Here is a 22,763-nt window from a genome sequence, read left to right on the forward strand (position 1 = left end):
GCTTATTTATAATTGAAGAGAGAAATGAAGTTGAAAGTGGCTCTTTCAACTTATTAAGAATGATAAATGACCTAAATAGGAAATGTTAGGAAGTTTAAGTCAACATAGCTATTGGTTAAAAATGAATGTGGGCACTTAGGGGTGTGAACAGCATATGCTAAAACACACAAACTGTATGAAATAAGCTGCACAATAGATCAAAATATTAATCATTTACTTTTTTTTTTTGGTTTTACTTTTTAATCTGAAAAATTTCAAATGTACAGAAAAGTAAAAGGAATAGAACAATGGACCCACATTGTCCATCATCTAGCATCAACAATTATAAATATACTGGCAAGCCTATTTCATCTAAACCTCGCACTCCTAACCCTTTTGGGTTTTGGCTTTTTTAAAACACAGTTGTATTAAAGTATAACTTATATACCATAAAATTCACTCATTGTAACGATATAATTCAATAATTTTTAGTAAACTTACAGAGTTGTGCACCCATCACCATGATACAATTTTAGAATATTTCCATCCCTCCAAAAAGTTTCCTCATGGCTGTTTGTAGTTAATCAAGGCTCCCACTCCTAGCCCCAGGCATCTTTCTGTAGATTTGCCTTTTCTAAACATTTCATGTAAATGTAGAGCCATACAATATATAGTATTTTATGTACAACTTCTTTCTTTTCGTATAATAGTTTTGAGGTTTATCCATGTTGTATATATCAATAGTTTGTTTTTATTGGTGAATAATATTCCACTGTAGGGGTATGCATTTTGTTTTTCCATTCACCAGTTAATGAACTCTGGATTGCTTCTTATTTGGGGCTGTTATATGTAATGCTGCTAGGAATATTTGCATGCAAGTCTTTGGACATATGCTTACATTTTTCCTGGGTAAATACCTAGGAATGGAATTGCTTAATAATAGGTGAGTTTGTTTTTAACTTTTAGAGAAACTTTCAAACTGTTTTTCAAAGAAACTTTTATTTTATATTCCTATTAGCAGTAAATGAAGCTTTTACTTTCTCCTCATCCTTGCCAAGTTTTCAGCATAGATGATCATGTCATCTGTGAATAAATACCACCTTCCTTTTCTTTTCCAGTCTGGATAGCCTTTATTTCTATTTCGTGGTCATCACACTGGCTGGACTCCCCAGCACAGTGTTAAATAAAATGGCAAGAGCTAGCATTCTTGTCTTATTCCTCATCCTGGGCAAAAACATCAAGTATGATGTTAGCTGCAAGGTTTTCTTAGATACCTCTTACCAGACTGAATAAGTAAGTTCCCTTCTTTTCTTAACTGCTGGAGGTTTTTATTATGGCTATAAGGTGGATATTTTCCATTGAAATTATCTATGGTTTTTCTTTTTTTTTTTTTTTTAATTTTTTTTTTCAACATTTATTTATTTTTGGGACAGAGAGAGACAGAGCATGAACGGGGGAGGGGCAGAGAGAGAGGGAGACACAGAATCTGAAACAGGCTCCAGGCTCTGAGCCGTCAGCCCAGAGCCCGACGCGGGGCTCGAACTCACGGACCGCAAGATCGTGACCTGGCTGAAGTCGGACGCTTAACCGACTGCGCCACCCAGGCGCCCCTATGGTTTTTCTTTTTAAGTTAGTTAATATGATGAATTACATTAACTGAGTTTTGAATGTTAAACCAACTCTGCATTCCACAGATAAATGACACTTGGTCTGATGTATTGCTATTTTCATATGTTATACAACTCAATTTACTAACTTTTTGTTTAGATTTTGCATCTGTATTCATCCAGGTTATTAGTTTGTAGGTTTCTTACTTGTGTAATCTTTGTGTGCTCTTGATTATCAGAGTAAATTGTGCCTCTTAGAATGAGTAGGGAAATATTCCTCTTCCTTGAATTTATCAAAGAGTTTGTGTAGAATAGATATTATTTATTTCTTAAATATTCGTTAGAATTCACCAGCAAAGTCATCTGGGCTGGGAGTTTCCTTTATAGGAAGATTTTAAACTACAAATCCAATTTCTTTTATAGGTATAGGGCTATTTACATTATTTCTTTGGTTTATTTTAATTTTTTTAATGTGTATATTTATTTTTTAGAGAGAGGGAGAGAGAGCGCCTGAGCAGGGGAGGGACAGTGAGAGAGGTGGCACACAGAATCTGAAGCATACTCCATGCTCTGAGCTGTCAGCACAGCCTGACGCGGGTTTGAACCCATGAACTGTGAGAGATCATGACCTGAGCCAAAATGGGATGCTCAACTGACTGAGCCACCCAGGCACCCCTTAGGTTATTTCTTTGTGAGTGAGCTTTGGTAGTTTGTATTTTCAAGGTATTTGTCTATTTCATCTAATTTGGTGAATTTATTGACATAAGGTTGTTTTTAATATTTACTTTTTTATCTATTATTATTTTAAAAAATTTATTTTGAGAAAGAAAGAGAACATGAGTGGGAGAGGGGAAGAGAGAGAGAGGGAGAGAGAGAGAATCCCAAGCAGGCTCCCCACTGTTAGCACAAAACCCAGTTCAGGGCTTGAACTCACAAACCATGAGATCATGACTTGAACCAAAGTAGAGCCAGACACTTAACCAACTGAGCCAACCAGGTACCCCAGTATTTCCTTTTTTAAAATGAATAACTGCAGACTCTGTATTAATATCACTTATTTATTGTGTCTTCTCAGTATTTTTCCTAATTAAACTTTATAGATGTTTGTAAAGTTCATTTATATTCTTAAAGAGCCAGATTTTGCTTCCATTTATTATTTATATAATTTTTATATTTTCTATTTTATTGATTACCATTTTTATTTTCTTTTTTTCTTTCTTCTGCTAACTTTGTACTTTATTTGGTCATCTTTTTTCTAATTTGCTATAGTATACGTTGTGGTCATTGTTTTGAAACTTTATTCTATATAGTCCCTAAGTGCTGTTTTAGTGACATCCCATAAATTGTGATATGTTTTGTTTGCATTTTCATTCAGTTCAGAAATACTTCCAAATTTTGATTTCCCATTGACCCATGAGACATTTGAAGGTGTATTATTTAATTCCCAAATAGTTGGGTATTTTTCAGTGTTCTTTCTGGTACTGAGTTCTAGTTTAATTTCATTGTAGTTATAGAACATAGATGAATACTTAAAAATTTTTGGAACATGTTTTATGGCCTAGAACATGGCCTATTTGGTATATATTTCATGCACACTTTCAATGTGTTTTAAGCTGTTATTGGGTAAGATGTTCTATGTCAATTAAGTCAAACTGAGTCTTTTATATGGTACTGATTTTAGTCACCTCATTCTATTAATTATTAGGAAAAGGTTGATAGCCATAACTGTAATTGTGGATCTATTTTTCCTTATGGTTCTATTAGTTTTTGCTTTATTTTTATGCATTTTATGAGGTGCATAAATATTTACAGTTGTTATATTTTGTTGAACCAACTCCTTTATCATTATGAAATGACCTCCTCTTCTATTCCTGGTAATATTCCTTGATCTATACTTTACTTTGCCTGACATTAATATCGCCACCCTTGTTTTCTTTTGATTAATGATCATATTTTTTTATTATTTTACTTTTCAAGTATTTGTGTAGTTGAGCTACTTGTAGGTTTATAATTTTCATTTCTTTAAATGCCAATTTGAAATTTACCATGATGGATGCTAGATTCTTTTCTATTCCTACCACTATTATTAAAATTACTTTTCTGGGATGCAATTAACTGTTTGATCATTTGGAGTTTTACTTTTAGGATTAAGTAGTAAAGTAGATCTCAGGATATTAGTTAATATTTTTGAAATTCCTTTCTATTCACATAATTTTTGTGTTTTATCTTTCTCTTCTAGATGTTTTTGGTAATATCACTTTGTTATAAGCTACTTCATTTAAGTGGCTGGCATGGTGACAAAACCTTCATAGTTTCTCAATTTAATGAAGAAATCAATAATTTTTAAATGAAAAATATGCTTTCCTTTTGTTTGTGACACAACAGATCTCTGGGCCAGTTCCTGACTCCTAGATCTTTGAGTTTCTAAATTCTGGGAGAAGTCATAGTTTAATTAGAAGTTTAATTAAATGGAAGAGAGGTGCCTGCGTGGCTCAGTTGGTTAAGCATCAGACTCTTGATTTTGGTTCAGGTCATTATCTCACAGTTTGTGGGTTCGCGCACTGCGTTGGGCTCTTTACTGATGGCATAGGGTCTGTTTGAGATTCTCTCCCTCTGCCTCTCTCTCTCTCTTAAAAATAAATAAATAAACTTAAAAAAAAAGAAGTGGACTGGTTTATAGTTGACAACATGTGGTCATCAGGGAAGCAGGAAGACCAATTACCTCAGAAGTGATAAAAATGACTGACAAATACACTATGAGGTACTATGTTAAGTGCTGGACATAATGAGTGATGAGCTATGATATTTCTTTAGTCACATTAAATCAAAGCAGTTTTAGACCAAATTGGTGGTTCATTACACTGAATTAACATAGCATTTTTAGCCTGAAGTAAGTGGTCTTCTTCTGTAGCAGATCCATTGGGGTAATAGAAGTGAATCTTTTTCTTCCTATTATTCTTTCCCATATTTTTATTTCAAATTGTTTCCCTCAAGATGCTATTTATAGTAACATGGAATATTTTTTGTTATACTTGTCACAAATGTCATATTCTCAAGGCAGACTGTGTTTCCATTCCACCTGGATTGTAAGTATAACTTACAAGTCTCATTTTACAACTCTGATGAGTTGATATTTGGGTCTAACAGAAAAAATATTGGGATCATTGGGCCTTGGATACAAAAGAGGGAATGAAGGCTGTTATTCCACATATTTGTCAGTTTGATGTATATTAATGTTAAATATATAAAATTTACATGCTAATACTTCCCTGAGATACTATAGAAGAGTTTGTGTGTCAAATAGAAGACATTCACAATTTTGACCAATTTGGTAAAGATGAAAGTGAGGTGGAGACTAATTTTTAATTAGATCCTACAATAGAATATTTGAAATTTTGAGTAGAACATGGAATTTTCAAATAGGTTAGCACGCAAAGTATTCAGGGCAGAGAAGAGAAAAACAGCATTTGTTCATCACACAAAAAAAATGTCAGTGTAATGGGTCATAAGCACACATTTTGGATGTAATGGAAGAAAGTTACAAAGTTTCTATACTGAAAGTGAGCTTTAAGAAAGTGTATAAACAAAGATTAAAAATTTATTCTAAATGGCAATGATACCTGATATAAAAAGATCATATCCTAGGACAGACTTAACAGAGATGAGGAGGAGGTCAATAGTGCCTACATGAAAAGGAATCCTTATTTGTTCAGAAAAGTGACCGTGCTCTTAGGTATACTGCTCAAGGGGCTCCACCAATCCCTGGTGAGGAAGAATTGGAATTTGACATCAAAACATCACTTTATATAAAAATTATGCCTGTGTTGAATGTAGAGAACACCAAATATAGTTCTCTTTTCAGCATATGTATTCAATGATGATGTAGACTACAAGAGTTCCAGTTAAAGAGCCTCTCTAAATATTATTATGTAGAGAAATTTCTGGCCTTGGAAGATGTACTTTGCCACTGTATTCAAGATTCAGGTATATATATTCGGCATAAAAATATAAATATCAGCCTTTAAATTTTTTTTTAACATTTATTTATTTTTGAGAGACAGAGAGAGGCAGAGCATGAGCAGGGGAGGGGGAGAGAGAGAGAGATACAGAATCTGAAGCAGGCTTCAGGCTCTGAGCTGTTTGTTAGCACAGAGTCTGACGCGGGTCTCGAACTCATGAACTGTGGGACCATGACCCGAGCTGAAGTTGGACATGCAACCGACTGAGCCACCCAGGCGCCCCTATAAATATCAGTCTTTAATGAAAGTTAACTTGTGTAGGTAAACTATGTAATAATACTGTAGTTGGTAATCATTAAATTGAACTCAATGTATATTACTCTCTTCTATTACTATACAGATAATATGTACAGTGAAATTCTACAATTCAAAGTAACTTATATTTTAAATTTGGGCATTGTGGAAAATTAACTTTAAAATTCTCTAAAAGGGTTATACTTTATGTAGTGCAAAGGAAAGCAGTATTTAGCAAAGTACTCTTAGATCCTTCATGAAGAGAAAGTTAAGAAAATAATTCAAAGAAAACATTACTTTCCTAAGGAGAATTTATTGTCAAATTATATTATTTTTTTCCTCCTAAAGGTGTCAGGGGCCATTATTTCTCACCATTGCTTCGAGATATGAATTCATTGGCTTCATTTCCAGTAACGTTCATACACGAACAGTCAGAAAGAATAGTAATGGTTGCATATTTTTTCTCTGTGAATGTGTGTTTGTATGTACATGTGTGAGCACATACATGTGCTCACATTTGTAGGTCTTTTCTTTAACCACAATACAAATAGATAAGATCTTAAAATAAGTTCTTCACCTACAAATAAAAATAAAATAGGAGCCAGCCAATTCCCTGAAAGAAATAGTGAGAAAATACAGAAACCTGTAAAGAGGCATAAGAATAAAACAAAATGTTAGGGGAAAAAAAGTTGTTCTTCATCTGTTATGTCATTTTATTTTCTGCAAACTCTGAGAGGTTAGACAAGAGAGGTGTCATGAGATGGAAAAGGAAAGCTCTGAGAGTTTCCAAGGTTAGGCAGCCCCATCCCTCACTATTTTTCTCTGAAGACAGAAATTCAGGAAACATTTCTTTTTAACACCAGAGGTAGAGGAGAGAAAGAATAAAAGAAAGAGAAAATGTCTTGAAAATAACCAGGATCCTCAAAATTAGAAAACTGAACATTCATGTAAGAATAAAGTTGTGCAACTGATTATTACTTGTAAGCAGTGGCATAATAGGTGAAAAAGAATGATGTCAAAACAGAGAAATTAGAATATATGTCACTGTCCATAGTCACAAAGTCACACACTGTGTACCTGATTTTCTTTTCTGTCATCAATGCGAAGAAATCAACTCCCTCTGGATATTCCTCTTACAGCCAAGTACCATCAAACACCTGTCACTAATATGTGCTGATTTGTACAGTTCAGGTAATACCAAAGTGGTCAACTGAAGGGTCATTTGGCAAAGGCAAAAGGAATGGAGACCTCAGTTTTCCGGAGCCTTTCGTATGAAGAAGGCTAAGCAGGTCATGTGTAGTTCCATGTGCTCTGGCAGTTTTGATTTTATTGCCAATGCTCTGAAGCATTTTTGGGCATTATAATTCCAGCCTTGTTGTATTGGTCCTCACTGACCCTTCATATGTAGTAGGTCCTCACTGATCCTTCACTTCTTTTCCCCCTGCTAGGTAGGTGAGTTTGTTGGGTATCTTTCCTTGCCTCTCCATATTCATTCTTCACCATTCTCTGATATACTCTGCCCTTGTCTTCTGGACTCAGATTGAACACTGGATTTTGCCCGTTGGTAGCACAAGCAAGAGGCCAGAAGGAAGGAGGAGAGACATGGGAGAAAGTGAAGTCAGGATATTTATTTCCCTAGCTCTTTTCTATGGGATTTGGTAGGTCTCTCCTTCTAAAGTCTCAGCTTCTGACAGCTGGCTCTCATTTCTTAGCTCTGTCCTAATTCCAACAAGTGTTCCTTTTCTTCGCCTGCCTTCAGGCTCAAGGTGGTAAATTCTCCTTGCCCTTCTTAGCCTCAGGGTCCTGCACTATCCCTTCTGGTTTCCCTATATACTGACCATATTTTGTAAAAAAAAAAAGTCTTTTATTAAACTCTCATCAAGTTATCCTAAGTTATCCTATTCATTTTCACTTGGATCTCTGACTGATTAAATGAATCTAAGAAAAATCAGCCAACCTCCAATGCACATTTACCATCACTTACCCTTTCACATGACTCTGATGCACAATAATATGAAGAACATCAACACTGGGCTCTTCCCATCCTGTGTGAAGTTATTTCTCCTGAAAAATGGCCCAGTACCATAACCCGCCCCCCTGCCCTGAGGTTTTCAGGACAGAGCGGGATGTTTGTGAAGCTGAAGAACACATCTTTTTTTTTTTTTTTTTAATTTTTTTTTTTAACATTTATTTATTTTTGAGACAGAGAGAGACAGAGCATGAACGGGGGAGGGGCAGAGAGAGAGGGAGACACAGAATCAGAAGCAGGCTCCAGGCTCTGAGCCATCAGCCCAGAGCCCGACGCGGGGCTCGAACTCACGGACCGAGAGATCATGACCTAAGCTGAAGTCGGACGCTCAACCGACTGAGCCACCCAGGCGCCCCACATCTTTTAGCAATAATCGCGCCTCGTATAAACCTCATTGGCTACGATACTGCCACTGCGCAAAGCTGAAGAACACATCTTTTGATAAATTGGTCCAGAGCTCAAGAGTTCCACAAAGGAGCCTCAGGATGGGAGAATGTTTTAGTCACATAAGGATCTTATCCAGAGCCCACTTCAATAGAAAACGATCCAGAAATGATCTTTGGATTTTTTGAGTTTAAGAACCATGTTGCCTCTCAAAAACAAAAAAAGGTTAGAACCATACATTTCTGTTAGAAGAATGTCCCCCACTGCCTTTTTAAGGTCCTGAATATTTTCCTGGGGAAGCATACTAGGTACTACTTCTACCTGGTATGTCCACCTGTCACTAGGGCACCATTAAGGCTCTTTCTGACTTTGAAGCAGCCCACCACACATTGCCATTCCCAAGGCAGACTTAGGGAGGTCAAAACCTAAAACTCAGATCTGATAACTTGCCTATAGGATTTTTAGCAGGTTTATCAAGAAGAAAAGTCTACAATTCATAGGTGAAATTTGGAGATTGCACGTGTATTTTAATTATCTTGGCACTTCATAGATCTCATTACGAAATTTGGATGTGTAAAGTGCCTAGGGTCTGTACATTTGTATACGACATGTACATTTGCTTTTCAAGGGGCCAATTATAGTGAAAGAAGGTGGAACTTCCCTGGTATAATACAAGGAACAGGATTGTCTGAAAATAACCCCAAGTGCTTAATCTAGGTTTCCTGAAAATGAGGTAGCTGGGTCCAGTAGCTGGGTTTTTGCATTGCATTGGAGACTCTAAGTTACTCTAAAAGTTCTGGGCAGATAGCATTCTCAGACAGTTCCTTTAAATAGGTGTCATTCTAATCCAGATGGCCAAAGCAGTTTGCTTTCAGGCTTGCCCTGCAAGAAATGAGAGAGACAGACAGGAGACATTTTCTCTCTGCTCTCTCTTGGGCTTCTTTTGCCTTACCCCTCAATCAGTTCTCTTGTCCATGATACCTGCTGGGTCTCTGTAGGCATTTGAGTTTTCAAATTAGAGGCAATATATATAGAGAGGATGGAGAGTATATAACTCCTTAGGGAATGCATAGAGCCACAGTTCAATATGAAGGTAAAAGTAACTTGTAAACAACCTAAGCAGAAAGATCTATAATTACTTGGAAATCAAGTGGATAGAACTAAGAAGTCAGGATCTACGTAACTGAACAACCACTCTCAAGCTGGGAAGGAAGCAAAGATTGAGCCATCAAGAACAAATGTGTAAGTGGATCGGTAGGAGTTTTAACTGACCAGAGACTGAAGCCCAAAGCAAAGACAAGTTAAGAGCCTAATTTAATGCATTAACTTCATCAGACTGAATGTAATAATGAGATACTGCTTATCTGTTAGATACCTAATTTACTTACTGAGAATACCCCACAATGTAGTAAAGTAGTTTAAATATGTCATTTTCTTGTGTTAAATAGACATTGAAGGAAGACTTACTCCAGAAGAAGGAAAAGGGAGAAGTTTCTGTCACCAGGTTCTTGGAGGTAGAAACTCTCACCTTTATTCCTTTGCATGAAAACAGTAGAAAAGTCCTTAGCATTCAAAATATTTGAGAACTTTCTTTTCAGAGGCTGTGTTGGAATTACTATGTGAAAACCTATTATTCTTGTCCTTAAATTTCTGGCTATTTTTATTACAGAAAATGAGTTGGTAGTGAGATCACTGAAGGTTTTTCTAATTGAAACATACTGTGGTCAGTTATTTTGAGATGAGATAGGAAAAAGGATATGAGGGGCTGGTGAAATCCACATCAATGCAGTGGTGCTCATTAAGGCCAGTCCTGTGTTGGCATGGTAGCTAAGAGGTAATGATGTGACTCCCAGCTTTCCTAAAATCAGTGGGGTGATACTATTCCATGCCTATGCTCAGGTGAATATTAATTTGTTTTATAATCTTTCTTTCTCTCCATCCCAAGGAAATCAGTTTAAGTTGCCTCCATAATATCTCTATCTCTAATCAAGTTTCAAAGATGCATATCTTTTTAACTCCAAAGGAAAGTACTGGTTTATAAAAGCTATCTGTATAAAGTAAACCTTTATATAGCCTTTGCGCCTAAGCTATATTGCTTTAAGGAGGAGAACTCTTTATATCTGTTGACAGGGGAAGGCAGGGTCACACCAACACTCTCCCCATCTCTGCCAATTTGAAGAGGCTTCAGTTTCTCTATAATTTTGCTTGGGCTCTTCCACACAGGCCTTTTCCTTTTCAGGAACCTTTAGCTATCCAATACCTCTCCTTTCAACTGTACTTCCAAGGGGTGCCTGGATGGTTCAGTCACAAGTGTCTGACTTCAGTTCAGGTCATGATCTCATGGTTTGTGAGTTCGAGCCCCGCATCAGCCTCTGTGCTGATAGCTCAAAGCCTGGAGGCTGCTTCAGTTTCTGTGTCTCCTTCTCTCTCTGCCCCTCCCCTGCTCGTGCTCTCTCTCTCAAAAATGAAAAAACATTTCAGCTTTACTTTCAGATGTTCCTACTGTATAGGCTCTTTCTCATGAGTATGAATATGTTCAAGTCTTTCCCATCTGAAAAAACAAACCAAGACTCCCTGAACTTCCTTCCTTCCTACAATTCTGTTCTTGGTGCTCCCCATGGCCAGTTCCTCACATATCACACAACCTTCAGCTATTCTAGTTTCCAACCCCAGTTAGCTCCCATTTAAGATCTCCCAGTGAGTTCCATGTTTAAATCTAAACCTTCACTTTAATTTACCTCAGTAGCATTTGATGTTCTTACCGCTTCTCGGCCTTTTGGCTAAGACCAAGTGTAGCATTTGATGGTCTTAATTTACTTTCTTTTCTGAAACACTGTCTTTTCTGGACCACCATGACACTATATATTTCTGGTTTCCTTTTGAGTTCTCTTTCTATTCCTTAAACACTTCACCTCTTCTATAGGCCTCTTTCCATTTACCTGACCTGTCAATATCAGGGATCTCAAGTCTGAATTTTGGGACCATTTCTGTTTCCAATTTCTACTTGCTGTTTGTAGAAAATCATTTGCACACATAGAATTTAAATTACCCTTATATGTCAATGACTAATAAAGTTATCTCTTTGTCAGAGTTCCTACAGTTTCAGATATAAGCATTCCAACTGCATGCTTATTACCACTTGAACACCTCAAATATATAGTCAACTAAATATGCCTGAACTGAACTCATCTTCCACTCAAGCCTAATCCTTGTGCAATGTTCCTTAACTTAGTGAATGACATCATATTCTCCTGATTCCATAAGTGAAAACTGAGGTATCATCCATAATCTTCCTTTTCTTCACCTATCATATGTCACATATAATGCCCTGTTGATTTTCTCTCGTAAATATCTTTCATCTTCCTCCATATCTTTCTATAATCTGTTAATATAATTTCTTATTTGGGCTACTCTAATAGTCTCCCATTTGGAGTTCCTGCCTGCATTCTTAGCCAACATAATCAGTCTACTAAATAGTGTTTTGATAGTAATAATCTTTAAAATCTTTATAATCTTTAAATAATAATATTTAAAAACACAAACTTACTTATGTTGTTCCCCTGGTTAACCTTTCATTGCTTTCAACTTGTTATGATGAAGTCACAAATAATTTTTTTTAATATTTATTTATTTTTGAAAGGGCAGGGGAGGGAGACAAAAAACTCAAAGCAGGCTTCACACTGTCAGCACAGAGCGTGATGCGGGGCTCGAACCCATGAACTGCGAGATCATGACCGGAGCCACAGTCAGATGCTTAAGAGACTGAGCCACCCAGGCAGCACAAAGTCACAAATACTTAATGTACTCCCAATGGTCTTAAATGATTTAGCCCTTGCCTGCCTGTCTAACCATATCCCCCCCATCCTCAGCCCACATTTCTACCACTGGCCTTGTCAGTTTTCTAAATACACTGAGTTCCTCCCTAAATCTGCATTCATACTGGTATCTCAGCAGGAATATTTTTACTTCTCACTAACTCCTACTTGCTGTTTAAGTCCTATACATCTTTTGCATCTCAGCACAAACATCACTATCTTAGGGAAGCCCTTTCTGACTCACTAGATTTAGTTAGGACTTCTTTTACAGATTTGTTCTTCCTAATACTTAATGCAACTATAATTTAAGATTTTAAATGTGACAATTCATTAATGTTTATGTAATCTAGTAGACTGTAAACTCTATAAGGGCAGTTATGATTTTCTAGGCAGCTTGTTGTAATATAGAAATCCAATAAGCAACATCTTAATGCCAGTGTTAGCAGTGGACTTTAGATATGATGGGGTCAGTGGCAATCACTGGTAGACCCAAGACTTAGGCAGATAAAAATATAGACATGGAAGAGAAGAACTGAAAGTAATGGAAGGTATTAGAGGATAAAGGATACAGATAATGAGAGTTTAGTAGGCACTATCTCCTAGATCAGGGATGCCAACCAGATTTCAGCTCATATATTATCTTTGATCTACTGTTCTTATCTTCTAGGGGTGATGTATTGAGAGGATTTTGAACTTGTTTTAAAACTCAGGTGGAAAAGAAGTGTTGTCATTGATTCATGATGTCTTTCCCAAAGTGGGAGAGTGAGGTTGGGGGCATGAGTGATGTACGTTCACCATGTCTATTAAAGGCTAATGCCAAGTAATTATGGTCCAAGTCTCAGTCTGCCAATAATGCTGGGTAAAGCTTACTCACTTTAAGAAAATCCATCTAGGAAACACAAATTTACTAAAAACAAGAAAGCAAAACACACAAAAAACTTAAATACCAAACACAAAAACCAAAACTCAGTCAACTAAGAGAAAGCTTATGGGTATAACAACTGATTTTACCAAAGAGCTTTTACTGGTGCTGAAATATGATAGTTCTCCCAATGAAGGTAGCATAATAATATTAAGATATTTTTAGTATTTTTCATATTCAAGACAATGTGATATAGCTTTACATTTATTAGCTCATTTAATCCTCACAATACTCTATGAGATAAGTTCTATCAATATTCGCATTTTATAGACAAGAAACTAAAATTCAGAGAGATTAAAGAACTCATGGAATCACCTAAAACACAATACAAGAACTAGGATTTTAATCTGGATTTCTAAGATTAAAAAAGAGTCATATATTCTTGACACATGTTACTATAAGTTCTGTTTATATACAGCTTTTTAGGAAGACCTTAAGGCATATAAAAAGATACACGTGCAAATGAAGTACATTCTGCCCAATAAAAAACAAACATACTGGGGCACCTGGATGGCTCAGTGGGTTAAGCTTCAACTCTGGATTTTGGCTCAGGGCATGATCTCACGGTTGGTTCCTGAGATCAAATCCCTGTGGGATTCTCTCTTTCCTCTCTCTCTGCCCTTCCCTCTGCTCACACTCTCTCTCAAAATAAATAAATAAACATTAAAAAAAAAAACAAAACACCCCAAACATACCAACATTTTTGTTGAAATACTGAAAGAAATAATTTTGTAGCTCTAGAAAGACAGCTGAAAGGAATAGCTTATCACAAAACTATGAAAATTATTATTCCAGGGAGTTATTTTTTATGTAACTGCAAAATGATTAATTGATGGCTTGCTCAATTATTTTTTGAAGCATCCAAGTAAAACTAATCAGTATCATATTTCTAGAGTCATCACTTTCCAATTTTTGATAAATAGTACTAAGTGTGACTTTTCCGATCTTAAAATCAGCCTAGGCTTCTATATTAATTCTTAAAAATGGTAACTTATAGCCATAATAAAATATGTAAATTCTCAAAGTGCCTTTTTATTTGAATTAAGTCAAGATCTCTTAAGGAAATATTTATGTAATGAAACCTGCCTTGAGAAATGACTGTAGTTGATTAAAATGTGACATAGCCACAAAAGGTAAATATTCTTTGAGTCTTTGTAAAAGGAAGTACTTTGATAAAAAGAGTTCTGTAGCCTCAGCCAAGATCAGGTATTTTCTAAAAATAAAAATCAAGCAGCCTCTAGAACTACCAGTCCTATTTTTCATAAGCATGAGAAATATTCTAAAATGACAAGAGAAAACCATAGGCTGGATATGATGACTCCATCTGACACCCAATTTTACATCAGTAGAAAGGATTTCTTTTCCTATATCAGGAAGATATTCAACTATTAAGTCTCATCAGTGGTTTTCTCTCTCACTTTCTGTCAATTTTTTTTACAAAGTAATCTGTTACCTCAAGGTGCTTTGTCACTTTGCCTGAACCAATTCACTACACCAAGGACTGAACTTGAGAAAAAAAAAAACAGAGGTTCTTTTTATGTTATTCTGTCATCAGGAGATAGTTGTAATTGTGAATCTCTGAGTTGGTCATTTGAGCTCTGGCTGTTTATACCAGGAGTTGTCAAAGTTTTTCTGTAAAAAGCCAGGTGGTAAATATTTCAGACATTGTGGAGCATATGGTCTACATTACAACATCTGATGTTGTAAACTGGAAGTGGTCGTAGGCAATATATAAATGAATAAATGTGACGGTGTTCAAATATAACTGTATTTGCAAAGCAGACAGAAGGCCATTTATAGTCTACCAGTTATAGTTTGCCAACTTCTTCTTTGCACCTTTACTCAGGCCAATATCCACCACTTCTTCCACCCGAGATTAAGATTGTGCAGGTCAAAATACCACTTTAGCTACATTTTCCAGACAGGATTAAATTTTGTAGTGGCACTAAAAAATTATCACCAGTCTTCTATTTGAGATCTGAAAAAGGCCTTTTGAAATATCAAACAATTTCTTTTTGCCTGGTTTCCTTCCTTCCTTCTTTCCTTCCTTCCTTCCTTCCCTCCCTCCCACCCTCCCCACCTCAGTCTCTCAGTCTCACACATCAGCAAATATTTTCTGAGCCCACGTGTATGTTAGTTGCTAGATATACAATGGTGAATCAGACTTAGCTTTCTGACTTAGAGATGCTTTCAGTCAACAGGGGAGGTGGCAGAATAAAGAGACCATTTCAAATACGTTGTTTCAGATGTTACAGTCGAAGTATGAAAAGAATATTGTATGAACAAACTGCTTCAGCTTTGGAGGGGCAGTGAAAGTTTTTCAATTGGATATAGCAGCAAAGCTTAGATTTGAAAGATGACTGTTACCCAGACCAGTGTCAGGAAAAGGTAGTCTGGAAAGTGTCCCAGCAGACAGGGTTTCATAACAGGTCTGGAGGTAGAAGAAACCATGTGGAGCTCATTAAGGTGCAAGAACTAACAGAGCGTGGAGTACAAGATGACATTGATAAAGGATAAAGCTGGAGAGGCAGTAAGGACCAGACCAGGAAGGGCCTTTTGGGCAGCCTAGTTCGGATCACCCTTAATCTCATCAGGACAGCTCAAAAAGCCTCCTAGTTTGTTTTCCGATCCCAAACATCACCCTCTTCAATATAGTCATACCATTACAGACTGACAGTTCATGTTTATCCTTACTTAAACTCTTTCAGTGAATACTCATTGCTCTCAGAATTATTTCCAACCACTGAATAAGACCCCAAATCCCATAATGATCTGGTTCTGACTACATCCCCAGCCTCATCTTTTGTCAGCTCCATCTCCATGCTCTGATTATCCTTTTTTTTCCCCAAGGTTTTTAATATCTTCCAGAAGTATCCTTGTAATATCTTTTGTTAGGCTTATTCCTAGGTACCATAGATACCTTATAGCCTTTGTTGCTATTGAAAATCATATTTTTTGTTTTAATTACATTTTCTAATACCTTGCTATTGGCATAAAAATGTAATTGATTTTTACATATTGATCTTATATCTAATCTCCTGCTGGACTCTACTATTAATTCTAATAGTTTGTCTATATATTCTTTTGAGGTTTCCATGTAGGCAATTGATATCAATACAAATAATTTAGCTTTACTTACCTCCTATTCCTTATAGGTACCTGCCTTCTCCTGTACGTTTGAGCCATCTAATACTAGATGTGGTGTCAAGACTTATCTTGCTCTGATTCAATATCCTGTTTGTTTTTGGGTTTTTTGAAGATATCCATTGTCAGATTAAGGAAATAAATTCTATTCCTAGTATGATAAGAATTTTTAACAAAAACAAATGTTTAATTGAATCCATAGAGATGATCATATAATGTAATGTGAGGAATAATGTAGATTCTCTATGGTTGGCTCAAATCTGCATTTCTGGAATAAATACAGCTTAAAAAACACATTTATGAATTATATTTATTAATATATTTTATTTAGACTTCAAATCTGTGTTCGCAATTGCGGTTAGTCTGTAATTTTTTTATTCCTTTTTTGTAATCTTTTTATTCTTTTAAGGTTGTGATCTAGTTTTATCTGTTCTGATAGATAATGCTAACTAACCTAATAAAATGAGTTGTGAAAAGTACCTTCATTTACAACCTCTAGAAGACTTTGTGTAACAATGAAAAAAACTGCCTTTGAATTTTGGTTGGAATTCACCTTAAAATCATCTGAACCTGGTATTTTATTTGTGGGTATATGCTAACTACTTATTCAATATTTAAAAATGTTTTAGAACTCTCCTTTTCTGGGGTGCCTGGGTGGTTAATGGGTTAAGCATCAGACTCTTGATCTCGTCTTGGGCCATGATTTCACGGTTCCTGGGTGCCTGAGATCGAGCCTGCTTAGGATTCTCTCTCTTTCTCTGCATCTATCCTCCAACTCCACACGTGTGCAGGTTCTCTCTCTCTCTCTCAGAATAAATAAACTTTTTTTTTAAAAAAAGAGCTCTCCTCTTCTGTGCTTAGTTCATTTCAGTATATTTATTTTTTCCTAGAAATGTATTTTGATCTAAGACTTCAAATGTATTCTTACTGTCTTTTGTAAATCTTTGCTGTAACAATTTATTCTCTTTTTCATTTTAAATATTTTTATTTGTGTTTTATTTTTCTTCACCAATATTGCTTGAGATTTTTGCTTTGTTGATCTTACTCATTTAATGTTTTTTTTTCTATTTCATTAATTTTATTAGGTCTTATTTATTTCTTCTTTCTACTTTCTTTTGGTTTATTTTGTTATGCGTTTCCTAACTTAAATTGGAAGCTTATTTCATTAACTTTTAGCCTTTTTCCCCCCTTTACATGAGCATTGAAGTCTGTATAATTTCTTTCTCATATTTTTTTGGATGAAATCCACAATATATTAGAGAAACAGAATAACAGATGTTAGGAAAGAGTTGATTCACCTGATTATGGAGGCTGAAAAGTCCCAGGATAAGTGCCTCTGTAAGGCAGAGAACCAGGAAAGTCAGAGGTGTCACTCAGTAAATCTGAAACCTGAGAAGTTTGTGTGTGTGTTGGGGGAGGGGTTGATGGTATAAGTTCTTGTGATCTTGAGTCTGAAAGCCCTAAAACCAGAAGCACCAGATATCCAAGAGCAGTAGAATATGGATGACTGAGATCAAGCAGACAGAGCAAATTCACCTTTTCTTTGCCTTTTTGTTCTATTCAGGTCAGGAATGGATTGGATGATATCCATTCATAGTAGAGGGGGCTATCTGCTTTATCCAATTTACCAATTCAAACTTTAATCTCTTCTGGAAAACACCTTCAGTGACACATCTGGTGTAATGTTTTACCAGCTATCTGAACATCCTTTAGCCCAGTCCAGATGACATATAAAATAATCATCACACATTTTAGATATGTGAAGATTGAGATTTTCTATTTTCCTCATTATTTAGCTCTGAATATTTTTCTAATTTTTATGCATTTCTTGCCTGTGAATCATTTATGAAAGTTTTAAAATGTCCAAATACTTGTAGTTTTTAAAGATATATTTGTTATTGATTTCTGTTTCAATTGTATTCTGATAAAAGAAAATACTCTGTTGGATTGACATTTTTTGAGACTTGACTAACAGCCTCAAGCCTGGCCATTTTAGTAAATGTTCTAGGTTCAGTTAAAAAAATATATTTTTAAGGAGCATGTACTAGTTCCTTACACATGATTTAGTGTTTGTAATTTTCATTAGTTCAAACTTAGTCCTCTTGTTCAGTCTTTGTTTTTACTGGGACTAGTTTTCTTGAGCTATAAATTACTGATTGTTAAATGGTGGAATTATTTGTTTTCCTTGTTCTGTTTATTTTTTGTTTGATATTTTTTAAATTATGCTATTAGATATATGAAGTTTAGAATTAAGTATTTCTGTTGATTAAAACTTTTCACAATATGCAAATGTTTCTATCAGAAGTAAGATGTGGCCCTATTCTAACTAACTGACAAAAGAAAATTAAATCCTCTTGGATGGAAAAGAGCAACAAGCAGATAATCTACAATATTACATACACAGTGCTCAGTATTCAAATAAAAATGTATGAGACCAGCCAAGTGACAAAAGTGATCAAAAACAAACAAGAAAAGCAGTTAATAGAAACAGACGCACAGGTGAACTAGGTTTTGGAAATATCATACATGAACTTTAAAATAATTATGATTACTATATTTAAGAAAATAGATGTCAAGGTGGAGAATTTCACACGAGAACTGGTTTCTCAGCTTTTAGATCTGTTATGAAGAATAGAGGAAAAGCGATGCAGAATGTCAGCTTTTTTTTTTATAGTTTCTTAAATTCCAGGATCTTGGTCCCTCAAGTTCTTACTGTCTTTGTAGCATTAAATTCTATTTGTCTCCTCAGTCTTATGAGTATCCTGAAGGTTCAAGCTGCTGCTTTCTGCTAGATCTCTAGGTTGACAATTACTTTCTGGCAAAATATTTCAAGGAGAAAAGGGGCAAAAAATATCTTGGTCATCTTAGCATGTCTCCATTCTCTCTAATCTGGGCTACTTAAGCCCTGGGTGTCTTTGCTGCTCGCTGGTGTGTTAAAATAGGTGTTTATTCATTTTTATTATAGTCAGCAATTATTCTCCATGGAAGGGTTGGTTTTTATAAACTAATCTATCATAGACACAAGCAGAAATCCTCAATATTTCCCTTTTAACAAGGTAAGTTTATGAATTTTTTAGTAGTTTTTATTACAAACTTCTTAGGTACATTGCTATGATCTTTTTCAGTCCCCTTTTCTCAGTTTACTCTCTCTTTTAATTTTTGTTTTTTGCCTATTCAAAGTATAATGCAGGATGTGTACACTATTTCTAATATTTTAGTGGTTCCCTAGAAAATTTTAGCATTCATATTTAACTTACTATGGTTTAAATTAATATCTTGTCCCTTTTCTGAAACAAATCAACAATTTCCCAAAGCAACCTTGAAAAAGAAAAAGCTGGAGGCATCACAATTGCAAACTTCAAGTCCCATTACAAAGCTGTATTGATCAAAACAGTATGGTGCTGACACAAAAAATAGACACATAGATCAATAGAACAGAATAGAAAACCCAGAAATTAACCCACAACTATATGGTCAACTAATCTTTGACAAAGCAGGAAAGAATATCCAATGGGAGAAAAAGTTAGTCTTTTCAACAAATGATGCTGGGAAAACTGGACAGGTACATGCAAAATAATGAAACTAGATCACCATTTTCTCACAGCAAACACAAAAATAAATTCCAAGTGGATTAAAGACCTAATTGTGAGACTTGAAACTATAAAAATCCTAGAGGAGAACACAGCCATAACCTCTTTGACATTGGCTGTAGCAACTTCTTTCTAGATATGTCTACTGAGGCAAGGGAAAAAGCAAAAGTCAACTATTGGGACTCATCAAGACAAAAAGCTTTTGCAGAGCAAAGGAAATAGTCAACAAAACTAAAAGGCAGCCTATCGAATGGGAGGAGATGCTTGCAAATGAAATATCTGATAAAACACTAGCAGGCAAAATATATAAAGAACTTCTAAAACTGAACACCCCCAAAACAAATAATCCAACTAAAAATGGGCAGAAGACACGAATAGACTTTTTTTCAAAGAAGACATACAGATGCCAATAGACACATGAAAAGATGCTCAACATCATTGATCATCAGGGAAATGCAAATCAAGACCATGATGAGATATCCCCCCACCCCCATACCTGTTAGAATGGCTAAACAACAACAGAAGAAACAACAGGTGTTGATGAGGAGGTGGAGAAAGGGGAACACTCTTGCACTGCTGGTAGGAATGCAAACTGATGCAGTCACTCTGGAAAACAGTATGGAGGTTCCTCAAAAAGTTAAAAATAGAACTATCCTATGATCCAGCAATAGCACTACTAGGTATTTACCCAAAGAATATAAAAATGCTAGTTCAAAAGGATACATGGACCCTGATGTCTATAGCAGCATTATCTACAATAGCCAAATTATGGAAGCAGTGCAAGTGTCCATCGATTGATGAATGGATAAAGAAGATGTGGTACATATGTAAATGGAATATTGCTCAGCTTTAAAAAGGAATGAAATCTTGCCATTTGCAATAACATGGAGGGAGCTACAGTGTATTATGCTAAGCAAAGTAAGTCAGAGAAGGACAAATACCATGTGATTTTACTCACATGTGGAATTTAAGAAATAAAACAAATGAGCAAAGGAAAAATAAAAAGAGAGAGGGAGGCAAATTAAGAAACACACTCTTAACTATAGAAAACAAACTGGTTGTTACCAGAGGGGAGGTGGGTGGGGAATGGGTAAAATAGGTGATGGGGATGAAGGAGTGCACTTGCTGTGATGAGCACTTGCTGTTGTATGGAAATGTTGAATCACTGTATTGTACACCTGTATTGTACACCTGAAATTAGTTAACACTGTATGTTAACTGATTAGAATTTAAATAAAAACTTAAAAGCAAAATAAAATAAGTCAAAGAAAAAAAACAAATCAACAATTTTAAATATATTATTTTCATAATATATTATGAATATATATATTCATATGAATTTGGATTCATATGAATTCATATTCACATGAATATATATAATATATTAAAGTTTGCTATATAATTCCCTTTTGCTTATTTAATCCCTCAACATATACATGATTACTATTTCAAGCTTATAATTTCATATTTACTTTCATTTAACACAGGCTTATTTTATTTTTTCATAACCCCTTCTTCCATCTTAAGTTCTTCTCTGATATCATCTGATATCAATATTTCCTTGTTTAGGCATTATCTTCTTTAGACTTTTTAAGTGATAGTATATTGGTAGTAAAGTTTGCTCAGTGATGCTCAACATAGATACTGTAGAATTCTGGAGATCCTGAGATGCTTTCAGAGAAGCCATAGAACTATTTTCAAAAAAAATATTAAGATATTACTTGCATTTTCCACCATGTTGACATTTGCTTAGGTATTGAAAAGCAAGGTGGGTAAAACTTCCATCTCCTTAAGAATGTTTTGATGAAGCAGTAAAAATTATTAATTTTATTACATTTTGACACTGAGTACATGTAATTTTTATTATTTTGTTTCAAAGGAGGGAAAATATGCATAAAGCATATTATGTACTAAAAAGTACCCTGATTGTCCAGAGGAAAAGCATTTGCCCAATAGTTTGAATTGTAAGATGAAGGAATTACTTTTTCATGAAACTTCTTTTTTTTAATAACAACTTTCGGACAACCTAATATTATTCAAATTTAGGGTATTTGGCAGAAAGTTTATCTTCAACAAAATGTAAACCTGTCACTTTAAGGAAAACAACCAGTTATGTCCTGATGAATGTTCAACAGCTAGCCCTCTGTGAGAGAAAGAGATCCCAGTTTTGTAGATTGGTAGCCAATTTCTGTGCTGTGAAAACTCTCAGCATGGCTGATTTCAAACTACTAACTTGATGTCACAGAACAGAGTTGAGCATAGATAATTGGGTCTCACAAACTATTGCAAACTACAACACACACTATAGCACACTACTGAAAACTGCCAATGATAAAATTAGACATTCTAAATGAGAAATAGAGTTTTGGAAAATTTGTATCTACCAACATGAACTTGACAGCTTCCCAATTCATAAACAGTTTACTGAAAAGATTATTGGAGATACTAAGAAATGTATTTATATCGTACGTGAAATGTTTCAGTATTTAGAAGGTCGGCATAACTCAATGATCCAATATTTTCCAAATCACCCATGTGTGCTGTTACCAAAGCTTGCATGAATAAAAGATCTATGCAAAATTTAAGATAGACAAATGGGTTTAATGTGATAGAGTACATAAGTTTATTGGTACAGTTTTAGATTCCATATTGCAACTAATCTTCAAGACAGTACCACTTATCAAGTTTTGGTGGTTATCAACTTATCTTAAAAAGGCTACGGAAGTACTCCTCCCTTTTTCAATTATGTATTTGTGGGAGGCCTGATTTTCTTTATGTCCTTTAACCAAATCAACATATCACAATGGAAGGAATTCCTTATTTTCTTTATTTTATTTTTAAAATTTTTTTAACGTTTATTCACTTTTTGAGAGACAGAGACAGAGTATGAGCAGGGCAGGGGCAGAGAAAGAGGGAGACACAGAATCCGAAGCAGGCTCCAGGCTCTGAGCTGTCAGCACAGAGCCTGATGCAGGGCTTGAACTCACGAACCATGAGATCATGACCTGAGCTGAAGTTGGACGCTTAACCAACTGAGCCA

The 22,763-nt window shown here is 35.3% G+C and overlaps 1 protein-coding gene and 1 pseudogene across 3 annotated transcripts in view; one reads left to right on the forward strand and one right to left on the reverse strand.

Moving 5' to 3' along the window:
• The window catches only part of GNGT1 (G protein subunit gamma transducin 1), a 337,517-nt gene that overhangs the window by 90,195 nt on the left and 224,559 nt on the right, over positions 1–22,763 (forward strand). The window lies entirely within an intron of this gene.
• On the reverse strand, positions 8,161–8,292 carry LOC125161435 (uncharacterized; annotated as a pseudogene).

The sequence above is a fragment of the Prionailurus viverrinus genome, chromosome A2, assembly GCF_022837055.1.
Source record: "Prionailurus viverrinus isolate Anna chromosome A2, UM_Priviv_1.0, whole genome shotgun sequence".
Taxonomy (NCBI): Eukaryota; Metazoa; Chordata; class Mammalia; order Carnivora; family Felidae; genus Prionailurus; species Prionailurus viverrinus.